The sequence below is a fragment of the Macaca nemestrina genome, chromosome 9 (assembly GCF_043159975.1).
Source record: "Macaca nemestrina isolate mMacNem1 chromosome 9, mMacNem.hap1, whole genome shotgun sequence".
Lineage (NCBI taxonomy): Eukaryota > Metazoa > Chordata > Mammalia > Primates > Cercopithecidae > Macaca > Macaca nemestrina.
In genome coordinates, this window is record NC_092133.1 from 128,041,321 (window position 1) to 128,057,523 (window position 16,203).

General features: G+C 36.8%; 1 protein-coding gene and 1 long non-coding RNA gene across 6 annotated transcripts in view; one reads left to right on the top strand and one right to left on the bottom strand.

The window, feature by feature from the left end:
- Positions 1–7,704, bottom strand: part of LOC112427779 (uncharacterized) — a 194,587-nt gene extending 186,883 nt beyond the window's left edge. The window contains exon 1 of the long non-coding RNA XR_011608240.1: positions 7,261–7,704. This is a non-coding gene — a long non-coding RNA (uncharacterized lncRNA). The remainder of the gene's footprint in view (positions 1–7,260) is intronic.
- The window catches only part of MINDY3 (MINDY lysine 48 deubiquitinase 3), an 81,206-nt gene that overhangs the window by 46,717 nt on the left and 18,286 nt on the right, over positions 1–16,203 (top strand). The window lies entirely within an intron of this gene.

Below are 16,203 nucleotides of genomic sequence, written 5' to 3' on the forward strand. Positions count from 1 at the left end.
ACTGGACTTATGAAAAATTGGTAGTGGGAGTAGTTTTGGGGGAGGTGGGAAGGAAGGGAACAGGATTAAATTCACATTTGGAAAAGATAACTCTGGCTAATTGTAGAGAATGGATATATTGAAGGATAACCCAGGGAATAGGTAAAAAAGACTTCTCTAGTTGTATTTCAGGTAAACAACGAGTGTAATTTGGTCCAGGGTAGTGAGGTAGAGGGAATAAGCATGGATTTCAGAGATTTGCTCCTGAGGTAGAATGACAGGACTGCGTGATGGATTGGATTTGGCAGCAGAGGGGTAGAAATGTCTAATAAGATAGGTGTGGCTAATGATTAGATCTTAGAGCTTTAGAAAATGTGTATGTAACAGTTTAGCTGTTGTTGAATGTAACTGCTCATTATGAAAGCAATTTGTTCACTATATGCATATCACATAATAAGTGGGATTGGGGAAATGAGAGAGACCTCTCAGGCAGGCATGCTGAGCTTGCTGAGACAGGCTATGCTGTAGCTTCTCTGACATCACTTTCTTGTATTTCCGTCCAAAGAGCAGTGATGGGAGACAATCTATTACGTAGACTGATGCACCACGTAAAAACTGCTTAGTTTTTACATTTAAATTTAGCACTAGTGAGAGCTGTCAGAATCCTTTGACCCACATCTATACTTTATGCCAAAGGAACCAGTCCATAGAGGAGTTAAAAACTTTTCTAATGTTGCATGGGTAGGAAGGTAGAAATGTGATAGCTAAGACAGAGTAAAATATCAGAAGCTGTATTGAATTTAACCTTCTGTATGGGGTAAAAAGATATGTGTTAAGTGAATTAATAAAGTATGTTGCCAGTAATATTTAATGCATGAATAATTGAGAAGGGATAATTATACTATTTCCCAGAAATAATAGAACATTGAAATTTACAAAGTAAGATTTTGCTTTCTTAAAATGAAGAATCGGCCGGGCACAGGGGTTCATGCCTGTAATCCTAACACTTTGGGAGGCCGAGGCAGGCGAATCACCTGAGGCCAGGAGTTCGAGACCATCCTGACCAACATGGAAAAACCCATCTCTACTAAGAATACAGAAATTAGCCAGGCATGGTGGTGGGCGCCTGTAATCCCAGCTACTCAGGAGGCTGAGGCAGGAGAATCACTTGAACCCAGGGAACGGAGGTTGCAGTGAGCTGAGATTGTGCCACTTTACTCCTACCTGGGCGAAGGAGCAAGACTCCATCTCAAAAAATAAATAAATAAGTAAAATGAAGAATTAAGCATTATTGCAAATGTACATGGAAAACTGAATTAAGCATCTAATTAGAAAGTTTTATTCTTAAGTTTTAGATTATAAGTTCTAGTTTTATATGTTCTATACACGTAATTAAATTTTTATAGGAATGAAAGCTTTATGTATTAGACCCTAGTAATAGGAGAAAGTGCACATATATTATCTTTTTCCTGAAGCAAATTAATGACTTTGGGCAAAAATTATGAGTAATGTTAAACTATATTACAAGTAAGATGAAGCACAAATTGACATTTTCTTAAATAGTAGCACTTTTGAGTTCAATTTTCATGATTTAAAAGTATTTCCTTTAAATCAGTGACATTCAAATATATATACCACTACTTTAAATACATTGCAGTTTTGGAATAATTTGTGTGTTGTGTTAGAAGTGAATATCACCTCCAAAATTTTCACAAATATTAATCTATACATATTCTCAGGACTAGCACTGAAAATATTGTGATGTCAAGTGGTTGATGGCTTTGGCTCCTTTTTCTAAATTTTGTAAGTAAATTTTAAAAATGTATTTTCGCATATTTATATACAGGACAAACTAAGGTCTCAGCGATTAAATATGATGAAAGTAGTGTATTATATTGACTAAGTTTTAAAATTACAGCATTGTTCTTCCTCAGAAAAAAATATGTTTGACATTTCAACTTTGGTTTTATTGTGAATTATGTTTATTTAAATTTGACTTGATTTTCTTAGTGAGTTGTTTCTTCTTTTCTTCTCTACCTTTATTCCTAACCTACTTTCCTTTAGAAGTCGAAGCTTGTGGCCCATGTTCATTTGCGTTATCAAAATAATCGGCATAGTTTGAAAACTGAATTTTTCCACATCTTTGCCAATACTGGATTATTAAAATTATTATAGTCATCCTAGTGGGTGTTAAGTGGTAATTGTAATTTTGATTTGCATTTCCCTAATGACTAATGAGCATCTTTTTATGTGCCTGTTGTCTACTTCTACATCTTCTTTGGATAAATGTCTGTTCAGGTCCTTCGCCTGTTTTTTAATTGGGTTGTTTGTCTTTTTGTTATTGAGTTATAAGAGTTTTTAGTATATTCTGGGTACTAGATTCATACTCTGTATTTACTTGTTTTCTATATTATCTGTCTCTCAGTAGTAAGCTCTGTGAAGGCAGTATTCTTGTGTTTTGTTACCTACTGTTTGCCAGTTCCTAGAGCGGTGCCAGGCATAGTGTTAGGTTCTCAGTGGCTTTTTGTTGACCAAATACATTATTGAACACGCTGTAGATCAATCTTTAAAAAATTGTGAGATAACCATGTTATTACTTGATAAGTTGGGGGTTGGGAAGTGCACTTAAGATTGCTGAATAGTCTTGGATCATCAGAATTCAATAGATCCGCATCTTACGTGGAGGGCAAATAGAAAAACTAGCGTTTGCTATCCCACCTGACCAATTCAAACCACCCATATTATTGAATAGAAACAGCTGTCTTGAGTATTTACAAATAAGCTTTGTCAAACTACCTATATGCTGTATAACATGTTAAAAATTTACTTTCATGATTTGAGGATGGTTAAGAAAACTGTTTCTGTCCAGTGAAATAACCTCTTAACTATCTGTTTTTGTTTTTGAAATGAACTATTTACTTTTAGGACTTAAAGTAATTAAATATTTTTTTAAAGGGCACTAGTATAGGTTCATGATTTTAATTTTCAGTGCCAAAGTATTTACTTAATGTACTTGTCACTTTATATTTGATATATCCAGTGACCCAGAATTTACCTTTTTAATTGTACTGGAGTCCTCCTCCTGACCTATAATCATCCCACACATTTTGTAGGATTAAAAGAGATTTTTCACAAGTCAGTTTTACTTGAAAATCATCATTAAAAATTAATAATTGTATGAACAGGTTGTTAAAATGTTCCGGTTGATCATTTATAACATTTCTTTCATGAAGAAATATAACTTTAAGTTTTTTAATTTAAACTGCCGGGTTTTATAAATCATCTTTTATGTCTGATATAAAGTCATCTTTTCTTACTAACCCTCTGTCTCTGTCAAACAACAGAACTGTTATTGTACTCCTTGACATAGTATCCTCAGGAGTCTGGTGGTGAGAAATACATCTAAGCCGCCCTATGTAAATGAGAGCTGTATAGTTACTACTGAGGGAAATATCACAGAATCTAACTTCAGGAACCTTATAGGAACTGCAGAGTCATCAAGCAGCAGGGTTCCCACAGAACTTCTAATAAGAGGATACGGGTGAGGTGAAATGCAGTACGTAAATGGACCTCTTCAAAGAGGGAAACTTAATTCCTATTAAGTACGATGGAGAACTTTCCAAGCAGGTCATCTGAGCTATGGCAGAACAAAGGTCTGTACATGGAGACAGAATGTGCCCCGTGGGCATGGGTCTTCAGAAATCGTATCATGGCACTTTCAATGAGGTTACTTGAAAATATGCGAACCTGCTGCACAGGTAAAAAGAAATGTACTTTGAAAAGTAGATGGTTAAGGAATACAGAACTTAAACTTAACTTTTTGAATTGTTTTTCCTTAATTTCAGAAGAAAAAACTAGCTCTTATTAGATGAAGGCTGTGTAACGTTTGTTTTATAATATGTTAAATATTTAAGGAGTCAGGTCTTTCATAATAATACATAATTATTTAAGTGTTCAAATACTAGGGCATTTGTCCTCTTTTTTCTCCCTAACCATCATTTTCCCCATTGATTCTTCATCTTTTATTTTTATATTTGGGTTTTAAGAATAATTTATTTAGGTCAGTTTCTTAATTTCCCTTAAATTGGGAACTAATTACGAAATTAATTTTCAATGCAAATTCAAAATGGGCACTTTAAATCTGAAAATCTACTTTAAATATTCCTAGAATTTAGAATGTATAAAATGGAAGACATAATAAATGCCTTTTTTGTTTTTATTGTGCATTTAAACCTCAATGTGGAGTGACAGCTGTTGATCCAATATAAAAATAGTTGAACCCTACGTATATCATCTAGTTTCATCTTCAGAAGATCAGTGGCTAATTTGCTTGGTACCCCATTTAAACTCTCCTTTGAAGTTGGGGAAATGAGTTTTACATCCCTTTTTTGTTGCCTTTTATGGTTATAAGGGGACTCTGTGTATGTGCAGAACCTGACCTTTGACCTTTCCTTTGATAAAGCAGTTTTCTTGTCAGGTATGAACACATGAAAATCCATGACACAAAGAAACTGAATGTAATGCTAAGGAGGAAAAACTTATTTAACTGTTGCTGTGTGAGCTGAGATTGTTCTTCCAGTGGGATCTGTTACTGGGAATGTAGGGAGAATTATTTCTACAGCACAAGCTGCTTTTATTACTCTTTAGTGTAGCAGGAAGAATACTGCGGTGAACTGTTAGAGCCTGTTTCTCTTAGGTGTTTAAAAATTGGACAGTTCTACTTTGACATTTCTCTGCGTGTAATAAAACGATGTTAAGGAAAAGTAGTAAAGTGATGCTTTATAGGCTTTACTGTTCCAAGATAATTCACAGTTGGCATTTTGTGTTTTATTGCAGTTTGGTTACCTCATCCTTTTAAGTAAATTCTGGAGTTTGTGCGTATATTGAGATTTTGTGCCTTATCTAGTACAGAAAGGAAATAGGGAAAATGCTAATGTATTTGTAGTTTAATCATAATTTACGTGACTTTTAACACCTTAAAATAGCAACTTAAAGAATACTGAAGTTAATCTCATATCTGAACTACTTGGAAAGTTTGGGTAGACATCTGGACATCTTAATTCTCAATGATTTGAATTACTACAAATACGTAAATTTTTAATCACACACTCCTTCCTAGCTGCTTAGCACGCTTTGGGGCTGTCCCCCATCAGCAGTCTAGGATTACGCCAATGACTTGTGCCACCATACTACTAAAGCTTTTTATTTCTAATCATTTTGACCAGAAAACTTTCAAAATATACATGTTCTTGCCTCCTTAAGCCAAGTGAACATCAATTACCCTTATGTACTCTTTGCCTTATGCAGCGGTATTTGTATATCTGGTGTTTGTGATTTCCCTGAATTTTCTTTTTCTTTTAGGTATTACTTCTCAGTCATCAGTGATGTCAGCCTTCCTGGAAGAAGTCTCTCTCTTCCACTGAATTTTTCTTTTTCTCCTACAATAGTATCCAAATAATTGTCTAAAGATGAAATACTGATGGAAGGGCCTAGAAGTATTCTGTTAGGAATGAAGCCTGTGAGTTTTTATTAAGAGTCAGTATCTTTAAGCCCACACCCTGAGCTATCTGTTTAGAATTGATAGAAAAAAATTATAGCCAGTAGAGTTGATAGCAGAGTACAAAAAAAGGTCTTGTACGGTTAATAGATGACCATCACTAAGTCTTACTGAGTTTAACTTGGATTTTTGCGTGTGTATGCACACGCTTTGCTTATGTTACCCTCTGCCCAGAATGTGCTTATCAAAATCTTGCTCAGCATTCCTGGTCCAGCCTTCCATCATTCGTATTGTGTCCACTGATTCTCCTACTCTCTTGTTGCTTCTCTTCTTCCAGCTTACTACCTTCTTGTGGCACTACCTGATTTCCCACACTACCTACTGTCACACACATTCAGCATTGTGCTAAGTACTGTTGAAATGTAAGGATTAATAATACTTGGTAATAGTTTACTGTGAACATTTACTGAATGTTGTCTGTGTGTTAGGCAGTATACTAATTAATCATCTCAGGAGTATTCCTCATTTAATCCTCAAACCAACCCTGTGAGCTGCATGTCGTTTTCATCTACGTGTTACAGTCTGGGGCCAATGAGAAAAATGACATCTCCAAAGTTAGATACTAGTGAGTACCAAGGCAGGATTCAAACTCTAGTCTTCTGGCTTCTGAGCTGTGCATTTAACTTCCCTCCCTCAAGAAAACAACTCATTATGCTAGAGTGGAGTAGAGCCTGGAAGAGGGAAGAAGTTGGTGTAGAAGAGATTATACTTGAATGAAAGGACATGGTAACTTTGAGACTGACATGAAATGAAGGCTGTATAGATGTAGTGTTGTAATGGGAAAGTTAATACTGTATTTGGGGAATAGTAATTGGTTGATTATAGCTAAACCATACTAGTTGTGCTAGGATATTAAGATGAAAGCAAAGGTTGACAATCAGCTATAGGACCAGCTTAAATAATCAGATTTATTTCCAAATCATCTTTACTATATGAAAGTCTGTCTTGATATAGAAAGCTAAACAGGAATATCCATGGCATGAATATAAAGCAAATTCATGGAAGTAGAACGGCCTTCTCAGTCAACAATCAAAGCTTCTCTGTACAGCTGTGATAAAATTTTAAATTATAAATGTGAGTACTGTGACTAATTTTTAATCATGCAAACCTTGTTTAAAATTGTAGAAAAGGAGGGTAGGATTGGTTGGGGGCCCTCACTTTTTGTTCATACTAATCCAAGCCTCCCAAGATCAAATTAATTGGTATTGAGTGGACTACAGTTTCAGTCATCTTCTTAAGCATTCATTTTCATAGGAAACATGAAGTCTGCATATGTGGAGATTCCTCCTTGTGCAGCTTACATTGTTAAGGTCAGAGTCCCTGGGTAGCATGAGGGAAGACACAAGAGGAAAATGTAGACTGCTCTCAATAGGAAGATCAAATAGAATACATGTGGCACCAGCAACATACAGCCCAAGCCAGTATATTAGGTTTTAATCCCTTTCGCCAGCTTGCTGCAGTAACCAACAACCCTGACATTTCAGTCATGTACACAGTGGTATTCAAGAAGGGGGCGATGAGAACAACCCGTCCTGCGGGTAGAAGGAGTATTTGACCACTGACATTGTTTAGATTTGCCTGCATGTGGTGATGGCAAAAAGGAATTTGAGAATGTTTTAACATCTCTAAAAACAATGTACCCTCTTTTTGCCTGTACTGGAACACACCACTGCCACCCTCTCCCCAACACACCCAGCCCAAAGCTTACCGCCCTCGTAACTTACATGTCAGCTGCAGGTGTGCTCCACGTGTCTCCTTTATTTTAAAATCTGGGCTGAAGGAGTAGCCTCTGCCTGGAATGTGCAGTTCTCATAAGAGAGGGAAAAGAACAAGACTCCTGGCCAAACCAGATAGTGGCACTTACAGTTTCTGCTAGGAGCTGGCATAATGTCACTCCCAGTTGTATTTCTCTGGCTAAATCTGATGTCGCTGAGGCACGGAAGTAGGCCCCTTTCACAGACAGGTACTTCACATCACTTAGCAACAGACAGTGACAAATAATCCTCTTAGAAGGAGGAAGCAGCAACTAATTGGGAACAATAATATCTACCACCATCGATTATCTCGTATCTAGGTGATTGAACAGTTTAAATTAATTCCAGCGATACAAAGAGTCCTAACTTTGAAATAAAGAGTAACTTTATTTTGTCAGGTACCTTTATCTGTATTACCAGTATAAATATTCACTGTTCACCAGAAATCTTTTAAAATGTAACGTTAACTATCCTTCTAAACACCTACTAAAGTATAAGGCCTGTGTGCGGTGGGTTGGTCGGGGGTAAGTAGTTTGTTACTGAAAAGGTCTTTAAAGTATATTCATTAAGCCTTTCATCATTATGAAGAGCAATCTGCTGTCATGAATAATCAAAGAACCTCCAAGAACATCACCTAACATCAAGAAAAGCTCGATGGATTTTTTAAAGTGAGTTGGTCAATTATGATAATTTGGAGAGTCAGCAGCTCACTCATTAATGATTTTACTAATTACGGCACAAGAGTAGATCACATCTGTTAGAAACTTCTTCTCCCACTGCCTTATTTCCACTTGTGCATTTAGAGTCTGTGTTTCTAGAGGAGGAACCTCAGAGGGCTCTCTGCCGTGTTTCCTACCCTGGCTTCTCTGCCCATATTACACAGATTGGTGCCTCACAGCAGTGGGCTACTGTGGAGGTGACCTGGGCGTTACACATTATTTGGAAAAGAATGAAAGAGTAAGAAAAAAGACCACCATCCTTCCTGCTTTCAGATATTGGGATTAACTGAATTCTGTTAATCTTGCTGGTGCTAATGACATACTATGTTTTGAGATAATTTAATTGACTTAAAATCTATTTCCCAAATTATTTGGTCATGAATATAGATAGTAAGCAAAGACTAAAGGTGAAACATTATAAAGTAAAATTTTACTTAAAGGTAAATTATATACCAGTTACCTTCTATTTATTTATTGGAGGGACTTTTAACACTATAAAATGTTGTCTGCAAGCTAAAGTGTCATAAATATATGAGCAATCATTCTTGAAGTTAGATGACGATGCTCTCGGAGGTTCTTTGATGAATCATGACAGCAGATTGCTCTTCATAATGATGAAAGGCTTAATGAATAAACTTTAAAGACCTTTTCAGTCGTGAACTACTTATCCCCGACCAACCCACTGTACACAGGTCTTTTATTTCAGTAGGTGTTTGGAAGGATGGCTAATGTTACAACATTTTAAAAGGTTTATGGTGAACAGTGAATAGTTACACTGATAATACAGAGCTGCGTGAAAAGGAGATACCTGTTTCATGATTGTAGGCTATTAGTCCCATTAACAGCTTGGTCCACCTACCTCCATCCCCAACTCCCTGCCAACCCCCTGCAATTAAGCTGAGTGAGGCTAGATAATTTTAAAAGCTAGATTGTTTAGCAATCCCTGTTGACCAGTAAATTGGTTGAATATAAATTCCTCTGATAAAATCATGTGATTATATCAGACTAATATAAAGAACTGCTTTTACAATAAAAATAATTTCCATGATAAATCAGAGCTTTAATTGCTAACTAAAACAGTATGTAATAGTTGAGTCTTCTGTGTGTAGGGTCTGTTCCTACTGAGGGTACCTAAAAGAGTTCCAAATGCAGTACATGTTGAAATTTTCTCCTAAGTATTACAACTAGGGATGAAGAAAAGAAAATGCAACTATATTTGCTGACCTTGGAATCCCTTTACTTAATTATCATTCATGGGGGGGTTTTTTGTGTGTGTTGGGGGGGAGTATAGGATTAGTGTATATTTGTTAGAACTTCATCCTAGAATATAATTTTCTTAGGATAATTTTAATAATATTCATGGACGTAAAGATAGAGTAGCATGTTTTTCTCTCTTCTGTTAGACTGCGACCTTGAGTGCACAGACTGGGTTTTTCTCTACCATCTATTAAGCCTGCCAAATGATTAAGAAATTATGGTTTTGTGTATAGTTAGAGAAAATATACTACATATGGAACTTAAAAACTGTTGCTATATTACATTTTGGAAATGGAAAATCTGAGGGGTAGAATCCTCCTCTTCACATTTATAAAGTTATTACATTCTTTCTAACCGTTTTACGTACAATAAAAAATACGGCAGTAAAACACTTTCAATTGAATGGAATTCTATACTTACTTGCTCTTCAAACTTGCTATGCAAATATGCAGTATATTGAATGTTAATATTAAGTTTGCTACATGGATTTTTCTACAGATCTTTTTACTAGGAACCCTGTTTACAAGTGTTTAAGTTAAATAAATTGGTAAAAATTAGGGTTTATAATCTGAATTAAAATTACAGAGTTAAAAGAACTGCAAAATGAAACACTTTAATGGGAATAGAAGGTGGTTTTGTAACTTTTTCTGATTACATCTCTAAACATTTAAACATTACATAAATTTAAACAAGGTTTAACTAAAAGATCATTTTCTATGGTAATCCAAAAAGCATTGTAAACACTCAAAATAAGCAAGTCAGTAATCACTTTAGAAGACTATGTACTGGTTTTGATTTGTGAAAGAAAACTTCTGGAATATTTCCATTTGAATTTACAATTATCTCTTGGGTTTTTTCTCTTTTCATTTTCTTTTTTCATCCTTTAGTATAAACACATCTTTTTTAAGTAATATGATTAAGAGTTAATGCCTAAGGAGTTGACCAAATTAGCTGTTAGTAGTATATGACTGAGACCAAAAAAGGAAAACATGATTTTTTTTTCTTGTTTAAGACACAGTTTGTTTTATTAGTAATGGCAGTTATAGTTGGTGGTTTTGTTATTTGGAACCTAACCAATATCGCCGGATTGTTTGTTGGGAGGAAAAAAAAGAGTTTCTGTTTAGATAGCTAACAAATGGGTTTGTTATCATTTCTCCACAAACAAGGTTTTGAGTTACTTGTTTTACACTTAACTTCAACCAATAAGTTGCCTTAATTCCTGATACGATTTGGCTGTTTGTCCCTACCCAGATCTCATCTCCCATCGCAAGGAGGGACCTGGTGGGAGGTGATTGGGTCATGAGGGCTGTTTCCCCCATGCTGTTCTTCTGATATTGAGTTCTCAGGAGATCTGGTTGGTTGATATATATCTGGTGCTTCCCCTGCATGCTCTTTTCCCTGCTGCCTTGTGAAGAGGGCGCTTACTTTTCCTTCACTGTCTGGCATGATTGTAAGTTTCCTGAGGCCTCCCCAGCCGTGCAGATCTATGAGTCAATTAAACCTTTTATTTATAAATTACCCCACCTCAGGTAGTATCTTTATAGCAGTGTGAAAACAGACTAATGCAATTCGTTTTTGAAAACATAATTGACCCTTGAGCAACATGGGAGTTAGGGTGCTAACCCCCTGCATAGTCAAAAATCCACATAGAACTTCTGGCTCCCTCAAAAATTTACTGTTAGCCAGTTGTTGACTGGAAGCCTTACCTTAACCAACAGTAGGTTAACATATATTTTGTATTTTATATGTATTATATACTGGATTCTCATAAGCTGGAGAAAAGAATATGTTAAAATTAAGATGAATGTCAGTTTGTATTCTGGTCCTGCTTCTTATACATCACCTTCCTCATTGTCCAGCACTGGTTCAGAAGCATTCATCTCTATCAAACTATCTTCTGTTACTTCCTCTGATGTGGTGTCTGTTAGCTCTTGAATTTCTCCGAGATCTGTATCTTGAAACCCTTTACCCTGATTGGCTGTGTAAATCCTGTGAAGTCATACACAATATCTGGACACAGTCTTCTCTAGCAGGAATATGCTTTGGGCTGGATGGATTAGCTTTTTCTGTAACAATGATGGCCTCTTCAGTGCTGTGTAATCCTACCAGACTTCCATGTTGTTCTTGCTGTTGGGGTTCTGTTTAATAGGAATAACCATCTTTTCTGCAGAGTACTGTGTGTAATGAGCCTCAAGGGTCCTTATGACCTCCTAATCTAGAGGCTGTATTAGTGATGTTGCGTTAGAGGGCAGTTAACTACTTTGATGCCTTCGGTGGTGAGCTCATGGGGTTCTAGGTGGCCAGGGACCTTGTCCAATATCCGAAGAACTTTAAAAGGTGGTCTCTTACTGGCAGGGTACTGTGTAACTTCCGGTACACATCATTGATAGAACCGATCCAGAGAAAGCGTTCTCTTCCAGGCCTTCTTATACAACCAAAAGATTGGCAGCTGGTGTTGTCTTTTCCCTTCAAGGCTTGGGGTTAGCAGTTTCATAGATAAGGGCAGTCCTGATCATCACCCTGACTGTATTTGCATAAAACAGTAGCCTTTTGCTTCCTGTCTTAAATCCTAGTGCTTGCTTCTGTTCCTTACTTATAAGTGTTCTTTATGGCATTTTTCCCCCCAGAATAGGGCATCTTTGTCCACATTAAAAACCTGTTCAGGCAGATACTCTTTCTTCTCAAAGATTTTCTTAATGGTTTCTGAGAACTTACCTGCTGCCTCTTTGTTAGCAGAAGCTGCTTCTCCTGTTACCTTGATATTTTTAAAGCCAAACCAGTTTCTAAAATTATCAAACCATCCTTTGCTGGCATTAAAGTTCTCCACCTTTAGCTCCTTCACTTTTGTTTTGCTTTAACTTGTCGTATAATGATTGCATTTTTTCTTGAATCTTATTAGAATCTAAAGGTGTGCCTTTCCTATAGCAATCCTGCACTTACATACAAGTCGCATTTTTTGTACAAGGAGGTATTTTGCAAAAAGTGGAAGATTTGTATGGCTGCAGCAATGGCTTCACGAATTTCCTTTTCTTTTTTTATGATATTCTTACGCTGGATTCATTTCTCTTGACATAGTGAGTATCCACAGCAGCAGACCTCAATCCATGGTGCATATCAAGCAATTGCACTTTTTCTTACGTCCAGACTTTTGTTTCTTGGGAGCATTTCCAGCATCACTAGTGGCACTTCATATGGGTCCCATGGTTTCATTCAAGATTTACAGTATTGCACTAAACATGATGAAAAGTATGTGAGGACTGTTTGGGATCACTTTTTACTGTGATGTGGAACTCACTGGAGTGATGGGCTGCACATGCGGAGATGATTAGTGCCACACTTGTGCTTTAAGCAGATACAACACAAGCTCACCACAATAGCATCAGGAGATGGTGATGAAATTATTCCAGTAGTACAGTATGCACTAAAGTTAATTTCATGCTGTTATGATCTGATACTGCATCTTCACATTCATTTACATCTCTTGACGGTGAATGGTGCCAGGTACGGTCTGTATGCCCCTGTTTTGGTACATTTTAACTTTTTGTAATAGATTTGTGGCATTTCATGGTAGTAAAAAAAAAAAAATAGACTAGTATCTACATATATTTTATGCATGCATGGCATACTTAGTTTTTTCTTAATTTTTGAAAATATCGCTAGGCTGCACAGTTTGTGAGTTTTTCAAACTGTTGCAAATTTTCAAGAAAAATTTCCAATATATTTATTGAGAAAAATTTCACATATAAATGGACCCATGCAGTTCAAATCCGTGTTGTTTGAGGATCAACTGTACTCGCTTCTTAGTTCTTTGAAGGAATCTGCTTTCATCAGTTTTCAGTATTTTCCCTGGCAGGTTCCCCAGCCGTAACCTCAGTCTAACACTAGTATTCTATTTCTAATAGCTCACGAGAAGCTCGCAGTTGGCAAACAGTGAGTGTTTGTAGTGTGCCAAGTATTAAGATAACTCCATGTATTCTACTTGGATGTTTAACCATTACCTCCAAACTCTAAAAGTTCAAAAATCAAATTCATTCTTCTGTCGAAGCTCATTTCCCTTCCTAAGTCCTCCTTTTCTGTCACAGTTCTGAGTCCTGTTCACATTTTTCAGTTTCCCTGTGTGCTATGAAGTCACATCTCCCTGCCTTTCATGATTCCATTCCTTCTAGCTAGAATTCCCTGCCCTCTTTTCTATTTCTGATAATAGCCAAAATATATTCTTTGTAAAAATCTGTAAAGGTGATTAAGATGTCTTTATTGCCCCCATATATCAAAAAGTTGGCATGTTTAATAAATGTTAAGGGCTGGCCGCAGTGGCTCAAGCCTGTAATCCCAGCACTTTAGGAGGCCGAGGCGGGTGGATCAAGAGGTCAGCAGTTCAAGACCAGCCTGGCCAAAATAGTGAAACCCCGTCTCTACTAAAAATACAAAAATTAGCTGGGCATGGTGGCGAGTGCCTGTAATCCCAGCTACTCGGGGGGCTGGGGCAGAGATTTGCTTGAACCTGGGAGGCAGAGGTTGCAGTGAGGTGTGATCGTGCCACTGCACTCCAGCCTGGGCAACAGAGCAAGACTCCATCCATCTCAAAAAAATAAATATTAGAGCATTTGGGGGAAAAAAGTATGTAATACATTATATAAATCATGGGCCAGCAGATGGCCCTCAGGCCAAATCAAGTCACTACCTGTTTTGGTAAAGTTAAGTTTTATTGGAACATAGCCATGGTCATGTATTTTGCTGCTAAAACCATGTGCCCTGCAAAACATAAAAATTTACTCAATGGCCCATTACAGAAAAATGCTTACCAAACCCTGCTCTAAATGAACATGTGTTAACTAGGGTCTACCAGGACATTTGCCTGAGTTCCAACTGCTCTTTCTATAGCAGGCGAGCTTATATAGCCTATTCATAACCCGAGGCAAGAAAGAGATAAGTGGTATACTTTTCTTTAAGGTTTACTTTAATTTCGTTCTACGTTGGTGTAGTTTTTTTTTTTGGGTTTTTTTTTTTTTTTTGAGACAGAGTCTTGCCCTGTCGTCCAGGCTGGAGTGCAATGTCATTTCAGTTCACTGCAACCTCCGCCTCACAGGTTCAAATGATTGTCCTGCCTCAGCCTCCCAAGTAGCTGCGATTACAGGAGCCCGCCACCACGCCCAACTATTTTTTGTATTTTTAGTAGAGACGGGGTTTAACCATGTTGGCCAGTCTGCTCTCTAACTCCTGACCTCGTTATCTGCCCACCTTGGCCTCCCAAAGTGTTGGAATTACAGGCGTGACCCCCAGCGCCCAACCACTAGCAGAGTATTTTTTTTAAAAAACACACGGCACTTAGAGAAAAGGCATCAAGTAGTTTGCTTTAAATTATTTTTACACTCCAGAACTTTCAGCTCCTTAATGCCAGAGAATCTGATCTAAACCTTCTATGGCTAAAATCTGGAATTTTACTTGATTCCCTCTACTATGTAAACAGCAATAATTTCCCAAACTAAGTAGCAATATTGAAGTAATGCTTCAGTTATATTTCTGCTACCTTTCCCCCACAAAGATTTAGTTTAACCCAGAAAAAATAACCTGATACTCCCTTTTCTTCTATTTAGATCATAGTTTTAAGTAATACTTAGAAATTTCCAGCAATATCTTAAAACTCATTTTAAAACTTTTCCTCACTTATTAGTGACCCAAAAAAAGGTTGAGAATGGAACAGATGGTGAATAGAAAGAATAACTGTATCCTGATTTTGTGCCCCTGTAAGTTCCCCTCTGCATAAAATTTGATCTGTTAACCATGTACCTTCTCAGCCAGAATTTCAAAGGTTATAGTGTTCATCTACAAATTTCAACAGTCAAATGGAGACAATTGAAAAAGAAAAATGTGTTAGAAATAGTTAAGGGAGCTAAAGCTTATACTAGAATAAATGTAGAAATCTGCAACTAAGGTTTGGGAGTGATAAAGGGAACTGAGGAATAATAATAACCCATGTGTCAGCAATTGTTCCCTAAATCTGAGAGCCAACACTGCAATCCTAGCTTTGGGATAAAAGTTAATTATAGAGCTAAGGCTATATTGGTAATGTATCAGAAAAAGGAAAGAGGGTTTTTAAGAAATATTGTTCGGGTTAAGTAAACCTTTCTTTGACCCAGCCATCCCACTCTGGTGACCTGCTGTGCAAATATAACTGCACGTTTCTGATGTTACATGTTCACGTTTATTTGATTCAGCATTTTTTTGTAACAGCAAAAGACTAGATACAGTTCAAGGATCCAGCAATAAAGGACTAGATCATAAAATCAAAAAGGCATTGAAAGTTAAGCCAAAGGAAAAACATGTCACTTGGGCATACACATTATCAGCAAAATAATGTTGGAAATGCAGTGAAGGGTGCGCCTAAGAAGTTTCTAGCCAGGGATTGTAAATGAGAGACAACTGTACATTACAAAATTTTACAGATGTTAAAAAATATCAAGTGATTTTTAAGTTGCTTTACCTTTTATTATAATACATGAAAAATGTGTAAGGGCTTGCACAGGTTGCCTTGTTTTAGTTCCCATTCCTGTTTTTTATAAATAAGGTTTTCAGGAACCGAGTCCTCATGGTTGAGTTCGAACTCCTCTGATTCTTAGTTTCTTCACCCGTGAACAGGGTAAAGGTGAGATATTAGAATAACAGTTGAGAAGTACATTTCTTGCAAAAATTGTGTCCACAGGGGAACAGCATTTTAGATTTTAACATTTGTACCCCATAAAAAGGATTCAAGGTAGTAGGGAAGGGATACTTGGAAACTTACTCTCTGATGACGTTTGTCTGAGTGAACACCATTATAGGCAAAGATAATTATAGGTAAAAGCTAACCAAAGGTAAACAACAAGAGCCTGCATTTTAGATTCATGTGTGTCAAGTAGAATTTTGTAATGGCTTAGATATGTGGGGTAAATGTAAAGAA